This window comes from Natator depressus, chromosome 5 (genome assembly GCF_965152275.1).
Source record: "Natator depressus isolate rNatDep1 chromosome 5, rNatDep2.hap1, whole genome shotgun sequence".
In the NCBI taxonomy this organism is placed as follows: domain Eukaryota; kingdom Metazoa; phylum Chordata; order Testudines; family Cheloniidae; genus Natator; species Natator depressus.
The window spans coordinates 124,952,439-124,972,173 of record NC_134238.1 but is presented as its reverse complement, the minus strand read 5'-3'; positions in this window follow the sequence as shown (position 1 = coordinate 124,972,173).

Below are 19,735 nucleotides of genomic sequence, written 5' to 3'. Positions count from 1 at the left end.
CAGGTGCAATTGCCCTGAACTTTGATGAACAGTTCCCTGCTTTCTTAGCAAGCTGGCCCCGCAATAGCATATTACACCTTTGCTCTGAATTCACCACTGGCTGCCAGTCACCTTCTCGGTGAAATCCCAGGTGTTCATGGCTGTCTACAAAGCTCACAACAGACCTAGATCCTGGGTACTCCAGAGACGATCTCTCTCCCTGTAACCCAGCATGCTGTTTGTCTAAAACCAACCAGTTTCAGTGACCCAGCTCCTGGGAGCAGATGGCAGGGTATTCCCACTCCCTCCCCTCACTCAGAAATATAATAATCCAAAGCCTGGCCCAGTTCAGGAAATGCTGTAAGAACAGATCTCTTTAACCAGGTGTTTGGCTACAGGCTAGATGGGGAATTCTGCTGTGTACATTTTCAGTCTAGGTCCTCGGATTATGGAGTATTTGCTCCCTATGCTTGGGGAAACTTTTTTTTTAACACATGTCCAGCTATTATTAATAGGATGGGCACATTATGAATGAGGGGGGGAGAAAGGAAAGGGAAGGAAATAAGAGGAGGAAAGTCATTTTATCTCTTTTTCTCGACAGAGGGGAGGGAGGGTTGTGACAGGTAAATTTTAGGGGTTTTTTTCTAGAGAAAATCCTTCCCACACTATAGAAGAGGGCAGACCATTAGGATGTTTCCTCGTTAAGGCTGCGGGAGTAGCAATCAAGCTAGTGTAATAGACAAGAGTCAAAAAACCCACACAAAGCAGGATTGTAGGTGTCATAATAAATGTTGCTAACTGAAAACAACAGTGAGAGAAAAGTGGATCTCTGCTGGGGAAGAAAACTAAGCCTTCCTCTGTTAACTCCTGTGGAGCTACACAGGTTTGGGATCTGGAAATCAGGAGACGGAAAAAACAAATGGAAGATGTGTTTCTCTATTATCCACTTCTGTTGAAACAGAGAGTGACGAATCTTACAAACGCCAAAACACAAAAATCCAGTGAAGGCTGAACCCTTCTCCGGCCCGATGTCTTCAATGGGAGTTTAGCCTGTTGAAATACAGCAGGGTTGGGCCCTGTATAGTTAAATAATTTGGAACTATAAAATAGATAGAATTGTATACTCTGTACCTGACACTGCCATAAACTGAGGTTAGCAATTTCACAGAACTATATTCCTCTTCTATACAAAGATAAAGCTTTGTGACCGCAGGAGATGAATGATTTACCTCCTGCTTTGTACCATGTGCCTGTGTTTTCTTTCTGACAATCATCAAAATCATCTTCTGATTAGATAATGTTTATGGTGCTAGGCAAGCCCCGAGAAGATGGCGGTTAGGATGCAGGTCCAGGATTACCCCCCTCCCCCGCCTTTTCTCATGCTGCTGTGAAAATAAAAAAATATACAGGAGAATGAACAGGGCTGAGAAATAGCCCAGGTTAGGCTCATAAGCATTAAGGCACATGCTTTAGCCCCATTGATTTCAACTGGACTTAAGTGCCTGCTTAAAGTTAACCATGTGCTTACGTGCCTTGTTGAATCAGGGTGTAATGGGATGTTCACCCCAACCCACCCCTGCAGGGGTTAAAATGGCCCGAATGGGTGACACCTGGGTGAGGTGGCTATCCAGCCCTAATTGAATGTGAAGCCCAGATGGGCTTGTATAAAGCCAGGGAGAGGCACCCAGAGGGGGGCTGCTGCAGGGGGAGAGTGTTGGCCATCCCTGGATTGAGAGATGGGGGTAGGAACAAGCCTAGGCAAAACAGCAGCCAGGGTGAGACCCCCTGGACCTTGGCTGCTGATTGTAGGGTCCCTAGGCTGGAACCCGGTGTAGCAGGCAGGCCTGGATTCCCCTTCCAGCCACTGGGCAAGTGGCACGCACAGGCAGTGGACTTGGCAGGCTGCCTGAGGCAGAGTGTTTGATACCCTAATGGGAGGGAGGCCGGGGGGCCAAGCCACAAAGAAGAAGCGCTGCACAGCTCATGAAGTGTGAGAGAGGCCACCAAGTGAAAGATTGGGGCAAGGGGCAGAGAAACCACAGGAGGAGGCAGCCAATTAGCAGCAAGCTAATCCCCAGATGAGCCACTAGGAGATGCCACAGCAGTGAGTGAAGCCCCTGACACAGGCCCTAGTACTAAGGCAGAGTTATTTGTGTGTGTTAAGTTGGGTCCTTTGCGTTTGCTCTGTGTCTATTTTGCTTGACTGGGGGCAGGGGGAGGCTAGCAGTGTTTTGCTAAAAACTGCAGTATATGCCAATGGCCTAAGCAGTTAGCTGATATTTTCATTGCATGGTATGAAAGATCCCACCCTGACACGAGCTCAGCCCCCTGGCTTGCGCGCAAGCCAAGACAGACGGTCACTACCCCACCACACAGTGCCACAATCCAAAATGCTGCAGCCACGGTTCTGGCGGAAGGGGTCAGGCTGGAGGCTGTGCTGTGTCCCCTGAGAGGTGCAGCCCAAGTCAGAGGATGTGGAAATGGTGGCTCCCTGTCGTCACGCATGCTCCTGACAAGATGCTGGGTTGCTCCAGGGCTGCCCGTGACCTACACCAGAACTGAGACCCCCCTGTAGCACTCAGGGTGACATACCTGCCTGTTCTCACCAGCAGCCTGCTCTCAGCTCAACCCCTGCTTATGTTGGCCCTATGCTGCTTCTTTACTGAAGGGAAATCTTCCCCCGGGCCTTGCAAGCCCCCATGTGGTCCCTACATGCCACCACAGTCGCATATAAGGGTCAGAAGCAATATTTTCACTTCTTTCCACTTCTGGTATTGGCCAAATAGCATACACTGGCTGTTTGCTCAATGTCATGCAATCATGTACTGTGTTGTAACCGTTTGCGCAAGAGGGTGGGCAGAATTAGGGTCGCTATGGGAACCTTAACTCTTCATAAAAACAGCTGCATGCTGGGGTGTCTGTACTAAAACTAGAGCACTATCGCTTCAAATGCTCCGCAACCCTGGCCCTGCCCGCAGGCTCCGGGGCTCTGCGGAGAAGCGGGTGAGCAGTCAGGTGGCAACAGCTGTGCCTCTCTGTCTTAGGGAGCAGCCTGCTTTGTTGCTGTTTGATCTGCTGAGCTCTAAGAAGTAAAGTAACGCCAAGCTGCAACCTTCCAGCAAGAACATTTTATGTTCTTATCTAACGTCTCTGTGTGTGCTGTGAACATGCGCTGAAGAGAAGAGAAAGAAACAAGGGAAGAGAAATTAAATAAACTCCATCGCAGCTGCTCTTTTGGTTTGCATCCCTCCACTATTCCTCTTAGGAAGTGGAGGCCACAGCAGGTATCCCCCATGGTGCTGGGTCCCACAGTCCTATTCACCACTGATGTTTGTGAACATCTGCCTCTCCTTCAGCGGCAGCCCCAGGCAGTTCTGAATGACTCGAAAGTCTACTTAGTTCATCAAAAGGGGCAGAATAATTAGTTTAAGTAATTACCTCTTGGGATTGTCCAAGGCTCTTCCAGGAATTGGGCATCTAGGACCGGATTTGCAAAGTATTAGGCACCTCTAAATAGATGCCTAGTGAGATAGGTACCCAGCGTTTTGGTACAAGCTAGCTGACTTAAGTTAACTAGCAATCAACTTAAGTGAAAAACCCAGTGTAGGCAAGCCCAGAGTGTATGACATTTACAGATGAGAGAATAAGGGAGCCTACCTCTGTTTGCGCTCAAGCCTAGGAGGTAGAGCTGGGGGGAAATGGCTGTCCTGGTCTGTAACTCAGACCTCTGGGGCGGGGTTGATGGAAAGCCCCAAAGAGAGATGCACTTGGGAATCTGGGTTCAAGTTCCTGCTCCAGATTCAGGACTCAAACCTTGGCCTCCCACCTCCCAGTGAGTGCCCTACCACTTGGCTATCAGTTCTAACCACGCTGTCTCCTCTTCATCTCAGACCAGAGACCTCTCCTGATGAATGGTTTGTCAAAAAAGGCACATTTCTGTGAACATGTTTGGTTTCACTAAACTCCCAACCAGCTGGAGCTAGGAGACCTGAGTTCCATTCCAGACTATACCACAACCCCCTGTGTGTACCATGGGGCAGGTCCTTCAGCGTCTATGGCCCTGGCCTTTTCCATCCCTTACATGGGAATAATACTTTGCTACCTCACATAGGTTTGATCCATCAGTGTTTGTAAAGCACTTTAGAAAAATCAGCTTGAAGGAGCTAGACACATGGAAGTCTAACTTAGAAGAGTATATTCTGACACCCCAAAACCAAACCAAGTTGGCTACAGGAATTGAACCCTGGACTTAAAAGCAGGAGCATATATTACTTGAGTTGAAGGACAAGGCCTGTTAGCTTGGAGGTTCTGCCAGACTCAGACCTCTACCCATGGTCTAGACCTATGGTTCTCAACCTTTCCAGATTACTGTACCCCTTTCAGAAGTCTGAAGCCTGAGCCCCGCTTCCCAGAGCTGAGACATGTAATTTAGCTACGTAAGCTCCCGCTGTGGCGTGGGGGCCCAGGCAATTGCCCTGCTTGCCACTCTCTAACAACAGCCCTGCACTTGCGCCCCACCCCCCTCAAAACCTTTCCTGTGACACACACATACACACCAGGGTTGGTGACCCACAGATTGAGAAATACTGATCTAAATGAGTTGATGTACCCCCTGGAAGACCTCTGCATATACCCAGAGGTACATGTACCCCTGGTTGAGAACCACGGACCTAGACACTAGCGGGAATCTACCCTATGCTAGTGTAGATTATAATTCGGTGATCTTCCTGATAACACCATCCTGGCCACTATGGATGTAGAAGCCCTCTACACCAACATTCCACACAAAGATGGACTACAAGCCATCAAGAACACTATCCCCGATAATGTCACGGCTAACCTGGTGGCTGAACTTTGTGACTTTGTCCTTACCCATAACTATTTTACATTTGGGGACAATGTATACCTTCAGATCAGCGGCACTGCTATGGGTACCCGCATGGCCCCATAGTATGCCAACATTTTTATGGCTGATTTAGAACAACGCTTCCTCAGCTCTCGTCCCCTAACGCCCCTACTCTACTTGGGCTATATTGATGACATCTTCATCATCTGGACCCATGGAAAAGAAGCCCTTGATTTCAACAATTTCCATCCCACCATCAACCTCAGCCTGGTCCCGTCCACACAAGAGATCCACTTCCTGGACACTACAGTGCTAATAAACGATGGTCACATAAACACCACCCTATACTGGAAACCTACTGACTGCTATTCCTACCTACATGCCTCCAGCTTTCACCCTGACCACACCACACGATCCATCGTCTACAGCCAAGCTCTGCGATACAACCGCATTTGCTCCAACCCCTCAGACAGAGACAGACACCTACAAGGCCAGTCAGCCTCACCTCAGTCCCTGGAAAAATCATGGAGCAGGTCCTCAAAGAATCAATCCTGAAGCACTTACATGAGAGGAAAGTGATCAGGAACAGTCAGCATGGATTCACCAAGGGAAGGTCATGCCTGACTAATCTAATCACCTTTTATGATGAGATTACTGGTTCTGTGGATGAAGGGAAAGCAGTGGATGTATTGTTTCTTGACTTTAGCAAAGCTTTTGACACGGTCTCCCACAGTATTCTTGTCAGCAAGTTAAGGAAGTATGGGCTGGATGAATGCACTATAAGGTGGGTAGAAAGCTGGCTAGATTGTCGGGCTCAACGGGTAGTGATCAATGGCTCCATGTCTAGTTGGCAGCCGGTGTCAAGTGGAGTGCCCCAGGGGTCGGTCCTGGGGCTGGTTTTGTTCAATATCTTCATAAATGATCTGGAGGATGGTGTGGATTGCACTCTCAGCAAATTTGCGGATGATACTAAACTGGGAGGAGTGGTAGATACGCTGGAGGGGAGGGATAGGATACAGAAGGACCTAGACAAATTGGAGGATTGGGCCAAAAGAAATCTGATGAGGTTCAATAAGGATAAGTGCAGGGTCCTGCACTTAGGATGGAAGAATCCAATGCACCGCTACAGACTAGGGACCGAATGGCTAGGCAGCAGTTCTGCAGAAAAGGATCTAGGGGTGACAGTGGACGAGAAGCTGGATATGAGTCAACAGTGTGCCCTTGTTGCCAAGAAGGCCAATGGCATTTTGGGATGTATAAGTAGGGGCATAGCGAGCAGATCGAGGGACGTGATCGTTCCCCTCTATTCGACACTGGTGAGGCCTCATCTGGAGTACTGTGTCCAGTTTTGGGCCCCACACTACAAGAAGGATGTGGATAAATTGGAGAGAGTCCAGCGAAGGGCAACAAAAATGATTAGGGGTCTAGAGCACATGACTTATGAAGAGAGGCTGAGGGAGCTGGGATTGTTTAGTCTGCAGAAGAGAAGAATGAGGGGGGATTTGATAGCTGCTTTCAACTACCTGAAAGGGGGTTCCAAAGAGGATGGCTCTAGACTGTTCTCAATGGTAGCAGATGACAGAACGAGGAGTAATGGTCTCAAGTTGCAATGGGGGAGGTTTAGATTGGATATTAGGAAAAACTTTTTCACTAAGAGGGTGGTGAAACACTGGAATGCGTTACCTAGGGAGGTGGTAGAATCTCCTTCCTTAGAGGTTTTTAAGGTCAGGCTTGACAAAGCCCTGGCTGGGATGATTTAACTGGGAATTGGTCCTGCTTCGAGCAGGGGGTTGGACTAGATGACCTTCTGGGGTCCCTTCCAACCCTGATATTCTATGATTCTATGATTCTATGATTCTAAGATCTCTATCAAGCATTCTTACAACTACAATACCCACCTGCGGAAGTGAAGAAACAGATTGATAGAGCCAGAAGAGTTCCCAGAAGTCACCTACTACAGGACAGGCCTAACAAAGAAAATAACAGAACGCCACTGGCCGTCACCTTCAGCCCCCAACTAAAACCCCTCCAACGCATTATTAAGGATCTACAGCCTATCCTGAAGGATGACCCAACACTCTCACAAATCTTGGGAGACAGGCCAGTCCTTGCCTACAGACAGCCCCCCAACCTGAAGCAAATACTCACCAGCAACCACATACCACACAACAGAACCACTAACCCAGGAACCTATCCTTGCAACAAAGCCCGTTGCCAACTGTGCCCACATATCTATTCAGGGGACACCATCACAGGGCCTAATAACATCAGCCACACTATCAGAGGCTCGTTCACCTGCACATCCACCAATGTGATATATGCCATCATGTGCCAGCAACACCCCTCTGCCATGTACATTGGTCAAACTGGACAGTCTCTACGTAAAAGAGTAAATGGACACAAATCAGATGTCAAGAATTATAACATTCATAAACCAGTCGGAGAATACTTCAATCTCTCTGGTCACGCGATTACAGACATGAAAGTCGCTATTTTACAACAAAAAAACTTCAAATCCAGACTCCAGCGAGAAACTGCTGAATTGGAATTCATTTGCAAATTGGATACAATTAACTTAGGCTTGAATAGAGACTGGGAGTGGCTTAGTCATTATGCAAGGTAGCCTATTTCCCCTTGTTTTTTCCTACCCCACCCCCCCCAGACGTTCTTGTTAAACTCTGGATTTGTGCTGGAAATGGCCCACCTTGATTATCATACACAATGTAAGGAGAGTGGTCACTTTGGATAAGCTATTACCACCAGGAGAGTGTGTTTTTGGGGGAGGGGGGGGCGAGAAAACCTGGATTTGTGCTGGAAATGGCCCAACTTGATTATCATACACATTGTAAGGAGAGTGATCACTTTAGATAAGCTATTACCAGCAGGAGAGTGGGGTGGGAGGAGGTATTTTTTCATGCTTTGTGTGTATATAATAAGATCTTCTACACTTTCCACAGTATGCATCCGATGAAGTGAGCTGTAGCTCACGAAAGCTTATGCTCAAATAAATTGGTTAGTCTCTAAGGTGCCCCAAGTACTCCTTTTCTTTTTGCGAATACTCATCCTGCTGCCCTTTTCCAAAGGGGCTCATGCTGCAGATGACCAGGACACTGCAGATGCCCCAAATGGCCCTAAATCCTAGTGCTCCAGATGCTGTCAGTCTTATACTAACAAATCAGGGCTATTATTTGCTTCTTTATGGGGCTTCCTGACTCCGGGAGTGAAGCAAAGCTGGAGCTGCCTCAGGGTCCTGTCTACATTAGAGAAATCGGCAGCAGTGTAAAACTGTATTGTCACGCTGTCTGGAGTGGCTCATGACTGTGAGTGCCTACCTCAGGGCAGACACCCCCAGTTTGGGTGTGTTCTATATGACGGAGGCAACCTAGTGACAGAGGATGTGGAAAAAGCTAATGTACTCAATGATTTTTTTGCCTCTGTCTTCACGAACAAGGTCAGCTCCCAGACTACTGCACTGGGCAGCACAGCATGGGGAGGAGGTGACCAGCCCTCTGTGGAGAAAGAAGTGGTTCGGGACTGTTTAGAAAAGCTGGACATGCACAAGTCCATGGGGCCGGATGTGCTGCATCCGAGAGTGCTAAAGGATTGGCGAATGTGATTGCAGAGCCATTGGCCATTATCTTTGAAAACTCATGGCGATCGGGGGAAGTCCCGGACGACTAGAAAAAGGCTAATGTAGTGCCCATCTTTAAAAAAGGGAAGAAGAAGGATCCTGGGAACTACAGGCCAGTCAGCCTCACCTCAGTCCCGGGAAAAATCATGGAGCAGGTCCTCAAGGAATCAATTCTGAAGCACTTAGAGGAGAGGAAAGTGATCAGGAACAGTCAGCATGGATTCACCAAGGGCAAGTCATGCCTGACTAACCTAATTGCCTTCTATGACGAGATAACTGGCTCTGTGGATGAGGGGAAAGCAGTGGATGTGTTATTCCTTGACTTTAGCAAAGCTTTTGACACAGTCTCCCACAGTATTCTTGCCAGCAAGTTAAAGAAGTATGGGCTGGATGAATGGATTATAAAGTGGATAGAAAGCTGGCTAGATTGTCGGGCTCAACAGGTAGTGATCAATGGCTCCATGTCTAGTTGGTAGCCGGTATCAAGTGGAGTGCCCCAAGGGTCGGTCCTGGGGCTGGTTTTCTTCAATATCTTCATTAATGATCTGGAGGATGGAGTGGATTGCACCATCAGCAAGTTTGCAGATGACACTAAACCAGGAGGAGAGGTAGATACGCTGGAGGGTAGGGATAGGATACAGAGGGCCCTAGACAAATTAGAGGATTGGTCCAAAAGAAATCTGATGAGGTTCAACAAGGACAAGTGCAGAGTCCTGCACTTAGGATGGAAGAATCCCGTGCACCGCTACAGACTAGGGTCCGAATGGCTCGGCAGCAGTTCTGCAGAAAAGGACCTAGGGGTTACAGTGGACGAGAGGCTGGATATGAGTCAACAGTGTGCCCTTGTTGCGAGGAAGGCCAATGGCATTTTGGGAAGTATAAGTAGGGGCATTGCCAGCAGATCGAGGGATGTGATCGTTCCCCTCTATTTGACATTGGTGAGGCCTCATCTGGAGTACTGAGTCCAGTTTTGGGCCCCACACTATAAGAGGGATGTGAAAAAATTGGAAAATGTCCAGCGGAGGGCAACAAAAATTTTTGGGGGACTGGAACACATGACTTATGAGGAGAGGCTGAGGGAACTGGGATTGTTTAGTCTGTGGAAGAGAAGAATGAGGGGGGATTTGATAGCTGCTTTCAACTACCTGAAAGGGGGTTCCAAAGAGGATGGATCTAGACTGTTCTCAGTGGTAGCAGATGACAGAACAAGGAGTAATGGTCTCAAGTTGCAGTGGGGGAGATTTAGATTGGATATTAGGAAAAACTTTTTCACTAGGAGGGTGGTGAAGCACTGGAATACGTTACCTAGGGAGGTGGTAGAATCTCCTTCCTTTGAAGTTTTTAAGATCAGGCTTGACAAAGCCCTGGCTGGGATGATTTAGTTGGGGATTGGTCCTGCTTTGAGCAGGGGGTTGGACTAGATGACCTCTTGAGGTCCCTTCCAACCCTGATATTCTATGATTCTATGATTCTGTAATTACATTTCACCAAGCCAGTGACAAGTACACACTCATGGATCACTGTAACATCTTACCATGGCATCACAGACAGTCCCCTTGGACTCTCCAATCTATCTTGCCACCCAGATAAGATTGACTTAGTGACAAAGGGTGACTTACACCAAAAATCATAATATTCAGGTTGCTTCCCGTCCCAAGAGACCCGTCACTTACCCCAGATCAACTGGTACCCTAGATCTCACACCAAGGACAATGCCTGTAGCCAGTCCTGTAATAAACTAACTGTTTATTAGCTAGGAAAAAGACATAAGAGTTATTTACAGATTAAAGCAAGCAAACATATATACACATGAGTTGCAATCTACAGTCTAAGAGTGAAAGAGTTGTAGAGATCTGTCAATTCAAAATGTCTTTCAGGGCAGACCCAGGGGTAACCACTGGGGATCTCTGGCTTCAGTTTAGTGCCTCTGGCCCTTTGAGAGTTCAAACAGCAAAGAGATGACAAATTTTCCTGTTTCTTTGTTTTTATTTCCTTCATTGAGCCTCCAGGTCCATAGGACAAGCTTCCTTGCACATAGCATTTCCAAGGTGGAACAGGGCCATTCACCAATTCTTTGTACTGTGATGGTCTTTGATGGCCCATCTGATTTTGATAGTTCTTCTGGATGGTTGCACGGGGGCCGGGGGAGACACACTCTTCCCATCTGAGTTCACAAGTTCAGAGCAAACATTTTCAAAGTTATAAAACAAACCTTACATATTGCCTTATAGCCTGGAATGCAGACATGACAAATAAGATTAGTGCCTATAGCAACTTACAGACATACCTTAGAATCTAAACACTAAATACATTCTTATAAGAGTAATACCTATTTTGAGCAACACTAACACATAAGTGAACTAGCCTGCTCTCCAGCTATGAGTTTGTCAGTTCTTAGCTAATGCCTGCAGCCTTGACCAGAGCCAGCATCACATACATCAACCACAGCAAACCCCTAATGCAGACATGTTACACCTGTGTAAGGCAGCCTTTATACCCAGGAAGCTCACTCCCATAGAGTGACACCAGTCCAGCATCTCCTGTGGAGATGGAGCCTAGAAAAAGACATCACAAGCTGTGTCTCCCTCAGCAAAGACACTTCCTCCTCGTGAAACACACACCTCTTACTTCATTGCCATGCCATTCGTGACTTTTAGTGTGATTGAAAAGCTGGGTCTGGCTCTGCAGAGCCCGTGGGCTCAGAAAAGAGAGCAAACAGAAGAAAACAGTCACTTTTTCTGGAAGAATAGGGGGGACCTGGCACCTCTGAGCAGCCTGCCACATGGCCCCTGAAGAATCCTGATCCTACAACAATACTGGCTCTTCCAGAAAGCTATAAAGGGCTCTGTTCTGGGCAAGCATGTGCCCCCCAGGTAGAAGGGGATCCACCTAGATCGCATGTGCTCTATTCCCTTCAGGGCCCTAATCCTAGATCTGTTGCTGACTTGCCTTCTGACCATAAGCAATCCCTATAAGGCTGATATTTGCAAACCTGGGCGCCTAAAGTTAGGCTCCTTGATCGGTAATTTGGCAACCTACGTAGAAATGGTCTGATTTTCAGAAGTGTTGAGAGAACCCACAAATCCCATTGAAGTTATCAGACCTCTTGAAAATCACACCCCTTCTATTCAGATGCCTACATATAGTTCAGAGTCAAAGCATAGGCAGCTGGCTTTGAAGTAACTGACCACCCCCTCGGTGCCTTCATTTACCCTGTAAAATGCATAATACTGATTACCTAGCTCTGAGGAGCGTGTGAGGTTTAATAACTCCTTGTAGAAAGCTCAGAGTCCTTCTGATAACAGAGCCTATTGAAGTTCAAGGCGTTATTGTGATATGGCAAGTGTACATGCGTTGTGACAGGCTGTAGTAGTAATATAGCTGCCATGCTGCATATCAAGACTCTTGCACAAAGTTTTTAGTTTTTCGTGGGCATGTAAATTTCCCCCCCACTTGCCAGGTGTTTTCAGGAGTGGAAATAGTCACAGACTTCCCCTCAAAACAGAGGCGAGAGCAGGATTGGTATGTGGGCATCAAAGCGGTAGGATAGAATCTTCTCCTGCTGGAGCTTATCAAAGCCAGGTATCACAAGTGACCTTCAAAGCCAGACTGTGTCCTGCCAGTGTCAGGTAAGGACTTCCGGCATTGCCTTTTGGCCCTAGCTAAGGTGAAAGGAGCTGATAGCTTGAGAGCAATAGGAATTTGTGCTGTTTCACCCTGACTTCTGCAGTTGCATCTAAAGAACTGAAAAGATCACGAATATGAGGTGGCTGGAGTGAGCAATAAGACCTTGGTTGGATCCTCTGCTGTGTCAGAACAGCATCCAGCACAGGTGATGTAGGGATGGGGTGCAGAAGTTGCTGTATATTACCTTCCTTCCCTGCACCAGGCCTGATTTTGGAATTAGCTGAGGCCCCGTTAAAGTTACCTTGCGCCATCTTGGTTGCAGCTGAAAGTTATAAGAGCTCTTACTATTCTGCAGGCTCTTTAAATGATCACTTGCAAGTGTGTCTGATTGTCTGACTTGCCTGACAGTACTGGGTTGGTCAGACCTCATGATTGCTGCATGCAGTCACATGCTCTCGGAGAGCGCTTTACCACTGGCATTACTTTCTTTGGGCTAAGCACTTATCTCTACCCACATATTTCTCATTCCTGTTTGCCTTTATCTAGCATCAAAGAAACAGCATACCTGTAAGGTACTGTCTATTGGAGTTATGCTGTGTTCAAAAGTACTATTTTTCAATAAACAAATGATGGGTTTTTTTAATAAAGCATAGAACTCTATTGAATCCTGTGAAGATAACTCCTGTGCCATCCTCTCATCCATGCTGCTTCCTTACTATAATATATATGTACAAATGCAGCATTTTTCACGTCCTTGCTGCTTTGGTATATGCGATGAAGTCCAGCTCAGACTGTGTAAGCCCTGGGAACCCCTCGTGAACGCGGTTTACTCACGTACCTCTAGGTATCCTGCAGGTTCAGATAGGGCCTAAAGCTTTTCAAATTAGTCACACAAGTTTAACGACTCCTCTTTCTGGCACCACGCAACTTGTGTGGTAAACTAGCAGCATACATCGCTCTGGCAAAAATAATTGTGTATACACATTACCAGGGCCTGATCCAAAGCCCATGTGAGTCAGTGGTAGGATTCAGCTTCTGTGGACTTTGGATCAGTGCCTATAGAATGCCTAGCTATTCTCAGTAGATCTAAAAGCGCTTTACAAAGGAGGCCAGTGTCATTCTCCCCATTTTACAAATGGGGAAACTGAGGCGCGGGGCAGTGACTTGGCCAAGGTCACCCAGCAGGCCAGTGGTAAAGCTGGGAACAGACTCCAGGTCTCCCAAGACCTAGTCCACGACCCAAATAATCTGATTCATGGTGTAACATGAGGGCGATTTCTCATTTTGACACAGATGTTTGTTAGCCAGGCTAATCGGTCCTGTCAGCTGTTAGAGGTTTTTAAGTATTTATTCTGAGACCTAAAAATCCTAGCGTTTCTTCAGCTGTTTGAGGCCAACACAAGGCAAAAATGGGGTTGTAACCGGGTGTAAGCCAGGGCACAACTGAGCCCCACAGACCTTTCAGTCCCTTTACACTGAGTGACTAAGGTCTGGCCGTAGGCACCAGGGAGAACACCTCTAAAACACAGCAGCTTTCAAAGTAGGACCACAGAATGTGGACTGTACTTACAGGACTCTACTCTGGGAAGCAGTGACTCAGAAAAAGATTTGGGGGGTAGATAATCTGTGGAACAGGAGCTCCCAGTTTGAGGCTGTGACCAATCCTGGGGTGCACAAACAGGGGAATCTGGAGTAGGAGCGGAGAAGTTATTTTACCTCTGGATTTGGCCCTGGTGAGACCGCTGCTGACCGGTTCTGGTGCCCACAATTCAAGAAGGATGTTGATAAGTTGGAGAGGGTTCAAAGAAGAGAATGATTAAAGGATTAGAAAAACCTGCCTTATTGAAAGACTCAAGGAGCTCAATCCATTTAGTTTACCAAAACGAAGGTTAAGGGGTGACTTAATTAGTCTGTATGCACCTACATGGGGAACAAATATTTAATAATGGGCTCTTCAATCTAGCAGAGAAAGGTGTAACATGGTACAGTGGCTGGAAGTTTAACTCAGACAAATTCAGACTGGAAATAAGGTGTAAATTTGCAACAGTGATAGGAAATAACCATTGGCAGAACTTTCCAAGGGTCAGTGATGGAGAATCCTCCACAACAATTTTAAAACCAAGATTGGATGTTTTATCTAATAGATCTGCCCTAGGAATTGTTTTGGGGCAGTTCTCTGGCCGGTGTTATACAGGAGGTCAGACTAGATCAAAATGGTCCCTTCTGGCCTGGGTATCTATGAATCTAAGTAGGGGGGGATTACTCAAATGAGTACAGGGCAAAACTAGAATGACTTGGGTCGGTCTTCACTGCAGCGCTAACTTGAGTTATCTTCACTCAAGTTACTCCTCTTGAGTTAGCCTAGCTCAAGTGAGAGTGGTCACACTTTAAATAATACTCAAGCTGCTGTGTTCACTCTGGGGCTACACTCACTCAGATGCGGCGCTAAGACTTCAGAGGTGTACAGCCCCCGGTTCTTTGTGTTCCACTAAGCTGCACCACTCTAATTCTTTCTCAGTGAATTGTGGGAGAACTTGTCTGGGCACACTGCAGTGTGGACACAGGCTAGATCCACAACTCCCCTGAGTGGTCATTTTAAAAGAGCTCCTTACGTAGCTGTAGAACAGGGGTGGGGAACCTACAGTCCACAGGCCAGATCTGGCCCGCTGCTTCGTTTCATCTGACCCGCAGCAAGTCTCTGCGCTGCAGGCCAAAAGCCCCAAGTCTTGGCTTCCCCTCCCCCCCAAACCCGCTGCGGGGCTGGAGCCGTGAGTGCTGGCTCGCCCCACTGCAGGGGGAAACTAGGGTTGCCAGGCCATTAAAAGTCCAGTCAGTTCTGCGCAGCTCCTGGAAGTGACCGGAATGTCTCTGCGGCCCCTAGGAGCAGGAGTGATCGGGGAAGCGCTGCACGCTGTCCCTGCCCCCAGTGCCAGCTCCACAGCTCCCATTGGCCGGGAACTGTAGCCAATGGGAGATGCAGGGGCAGCACCTGTGGGTGTGGGCAGCACACACTGCACAGAGCCCCCTGGCCCCTCTGCCTAAGGGCCAGACATGCCTGCCACTTCCGGGAGCTGCACGGATGCCAAGGCAGGCAGGGAGACTGCCTTAGCCCCGCTGTGCCGCTGACTGGGAGCCACCTGAGGTAAGCACCGCCAGTCCGGAGCCAGCACCCTGAACGCCCTGCCCCAGGTCAGACCCCCTTCTGCACCCTAACTCCCTCCCAGACCCTGCACCCTCACCCCCACCCCAAACCTCTGCCCCAGCCCTGAGCCCCCTCCCACGCCCAAACTCCCTCCCAGAGCCCTCACCCCGAACCTCCTCCTGCACTCCAAACCCCTTGGCCCCAGCCCTGAGCCCACTCCCACACTCCAAACCCCTTGGCCCCAGCCCGGAGCCCCCTCCTGCACTCCAAACCCCTCATCCCCAGCCCCACCCCAGAACTCACACCTCCAGCGGGAGCCCTCACCCCCTCCCGCATCCCAACCCCCTGCCCCAGCCTGGAGCCCCCTCCCATACCCTGAACCCCTCATTTCTGGCCCCATCCCAGAGCCAAGGAGAAGCCCCAAGCCTCCATGCCCTCTTCTCCCCGCCACCCTGCCCTGTGTGGGGCTGTGTGTAGCCCGAGACTGATTTTTTTCTGTGAGTCAATGGCCCCTGATAGAAAAAAAGTTCCCCATCCCTGCTGTAGAACAACTCTGGGGGGTTACACCCAGGCTGGTCTAACAAATGGCTTGAAGTAAATGGACAGGCCTCCTGATTCAAATTACCGCAGTTGTATAAAAGAGAAAAGAACATAAGAACATGAGAATGGCCATACTGGGTCAGACCAAAAGTCCATCCAGCCCAGGATTCTGACTACCGACAGTGGCCAATGCCAGGTGCCCCAGAGGGAGTGAACCTAACAGGTAATGATCAAGTGATCTCTCTCCTGCCATCCAGCTCCACCCTCTGACAAACAGAGGCTAGGGACACCATTCCTTACCCATCCTGGCTAATAGCCATTAATGGACTTAACCTCCATGAATTTATCCAGTTCTCTTTTAAACCCTGTTATAGTCCTAGCCTTCACAACATCCTCAGGCAAGGAGTTCCACAGGTTGACTGTGTGCTGAGTGAAGAAGAACTTCCTTTTATTTGTTTTAACCCTGCTACCCATTAATTTCATTTGGTGGCCCCTAGTTCCTATATTATGGGAACAAGTAAATAACTTTTCCTTATTCACTTCCTCCACACCACTCATGATTTTATATACCTCTATCATATCCCCCCTCCACCCCCTTAGTCTCCTCTTTTCCAAGCTGAAAAGAAGGAGCTGGTCATAATCCAAATGAGCGACAAGAGTCAACCACAGCTTAGTGTCAGAGCAACAGAATCTGATTGAATCCAGTGCTTGGATGTTTTTCAGTTGTATTAGTACAGTGGCCACTATTAAAAGGTGAACATTTACAAACAGCTTTCCCCACAGAGGTCTTGGAATCTCCTATTTTACACACAGGGGAAAACCTATGGCGTTCCACATACCACCTCGTATGGGAACTGATTGCAAATGTTGGCTTTTAATGTCCTCACGGACTAAAGTCATTATTACAAATGTCTAAATTGTTCTCTTCAATAGACTCTTTGGGTTTTTTTTTCTCTATTAAAATATATTCCAAGCATAAAGGACCAAATGTAACTGCACTTCAGCTCATGGATCAGAAAAAGGCAAATGTCAAAATAATTTAAACAAATTGTCCTACAGTGGCAGTGACTATTAGGTTAGAACTTACTAAACTTTTGTTAAAAATGCCTGAGTCATTTTTAAAATGCAGTGTCACGGACCAAGAGAAATCATAGAATCATAGAATATCAGGGTTGGAAGGGACCTCAGGAGGTCATCTAGTCCAACCCCATGCTCAAAGCAGGACTGATCCCCAATTAAATCATCCCAGCCAGGGCTTTGTCAAGCCTGACCTTAAAAACTTCTAAGGAAGGAGATTCCACCATCTCCCTAGGTAACACATTCCAGTGTTTCACCACCCTCCTAGTGAAAAAGGTTTCCTAATATCCAACCTAAATCTACCCCACTGTAACTTGAGACCATTACTCCTTGTCCTGTCATCCGCTACCACTGAGAATAGTCTAGATCCATCCTCTTTGGAACCACCTTTCAAGTAGTTGAAAGCAGCTATCAAATTCCCCCTCATTCTTCTCTTCCACAGACTAAACAATCCCAGTTCCCTCAGCCTCTCCTCATAACTCATGTGTTCCAGTCCCCTAATCATTTTTGTTGCCCTCCGCTGGACTCTCCAATTTTTCCACATCCTTCTTCTAGAGTGGGGCCCAAAACTGGACACGGTACTCCAGATGAGGCCTCACCAATGTCGAATAGAGGGGAATGATCACGTCCCTCGATCTGCTGGCAATGCCCCTACTTATACATCCCAAAATGCCATTGGCCTTCTTGGCAACAAGGGCACACTGTTGACTCATATCCAGCTTCTCGTCCACTGTAACCCCTAGGTCCTTTTCTGCAGAACTGCTGCCGAGCCATTCGGTCCCTAGTCTGTAGCGGTGCATTGGATTCTTCCGTCCTAAGTGCAGGACTCTGCACTTGTCCTTGTTGAACGTCATCAGATTTCTTTTGGCCCAATCCTCCAATTTTTCTAGGTCCCTCTGTATCCTATCCCTACCCTCCAGCGTATCTACCTCTCCTCCCAGTTTAGTGTCGTCTGCAAACTTGCTGATGGTGCAATCCACACCATCCTCCAGATCTGGGCTCTCACAGGCCAGAGTGTGGGAGGAAAAGACAGGAAGAGAGAACAAGGTTAATCGCAGACAGGACAAACTGGTGTTACAAGAAATGTGCTATCAACCACTCACCTCTGATGTATATGCATAGTGAGTCAATGGAAAAGCAGGTTCTGGTGCTTCTTGCCCCAAAGCAAAGAGATCTATATCACAGCAAAGGTCATGCAAAGTTAAAATTAACAGTTAGCTTCCTGCCCCGCTGGCTGTGGGTTGGAAGAGCCTTCATGTGAGTATCAGCACTTAGTCACAAGAGTAAACTTCTGATAAAGCCAGGGCCCGATCTAGGTCCCATTGAACTCAGTGCTAAAATTCCTATTGTCCCCCATGGGACTTGAGACTCTAGTAACACAAACAGGGTGATTAAACAGGAGAAACAACGCAGGCTTAAAGGGGACAAAATGCAGGGGATGGACCACAAAAATGAAGTTAACTGGAGGAGAGCAGAAACAAAGCTGGGCTCCAGACAAGGAGTCTCCAAAGCAGGTGATCCAGGAGCCCCAAGGTCATCTGGATTCGTTTAAAGTAGGTGACCATTCCCTCCTAAAACAATTCTATCGGGCTGCTTGTCCCCATGTCATCTGCCCCATGCCGGGGCAGAGCTGTGCTGCTCCAGGAGCAAGGCAGGGAGAGAAGGTGGCTCTCCGAGGGTTCATCTGGGAGGTGTGATTCCCAGCAGGGCAGATGTACCCACTAGCTCTGATTGAGCTAGAGCCGGTCAGCATGGGCGGTGGCTCGTGTTAGCTCTCCCACAGGCTCTCAGCAGCTAGCCCATGCCGCTGCACCCACATTGCTATTTTTAGGCACTAGTAGCGGTCGAGCTAGCGCATGTATGTCTACCCAAGCTGGGAATCGCACCTCCCAGCTGCTGTGTAGACATACCCGCATTCGCTGTTCTCTTCCGTGGCTCCCCTCCTGCACCAGGAGGCAAGTATCCTGCGCCTGATCCATACCAACAGCTGATTTCTCCCTGTCTCCCTCAGTCATGCTGGCCTGGCCGATGCCTGGCTCCACCATTCCCCACCCCTTGCATATCCACTCCCCAGCCGCCTGCACAGGACGGGGAGTAGCAGCCCTATAGAATCTGCTGTCTTCCCTGCACTGGGAGCCACTGGGTGCCTAGCCCTTAAATTGGAGGGAAATACGAGGGCAGCCTTCTGCTTCTTTATTTCCCTCCACAGAGCCAGTGTGATGGACCATCCTGCTGGTAAGTGGCAGTTATTTTTTCCCAAATGACAATGAAATCTGGCTCCCGGATGCAGCCCACTGATGAGTATGTGTGACAGGTCCCCCTCTGCCATTCCATGGAGATAGGCAGGCCCCAGTTACAGAGCCTTGGTGCTAGCTCTGGAGGTCACCCGTCCAAACCCTGGTGGACAGTTGTTACACCAAGCTTGTTACCATCCCATGGCCGGCAGGCTGTCATGCTGAAGGGACAAAGTGGATGTGTGGGGAGAAGGAACTTTCATCGTGATAGGTGGTGACCTCTGAGTCTGTGGGTGGGACGGTGTGGGGAAGCTGGCCCTGGGTGCTCACACTGCACCATTTGCTGGCTAAATAGAAGGCCACATTCTCCAGGCCCACCCATCTAACACCATTCATGGGCAGTAAATATACACCACATGTGTCCCTTAAAGAGCAACACTGATATAACTATGGCATGTGTGAAGCTAAGGAAAGGAACACTGAAAAGCAACAGCCCAGCTGTTGCACTGAAAACAAAAGACACAGAACAGATGCTGTGGCAGGTAGGCATCACCTGCAGACACACAGATTTGCTTTGGGTCACTGAATTGTGCCTCCAACGTTTGTGGGTACTTATCTTTGTGTGCACAACAGGGGGCACTGCATGTGTAAACAGGTAT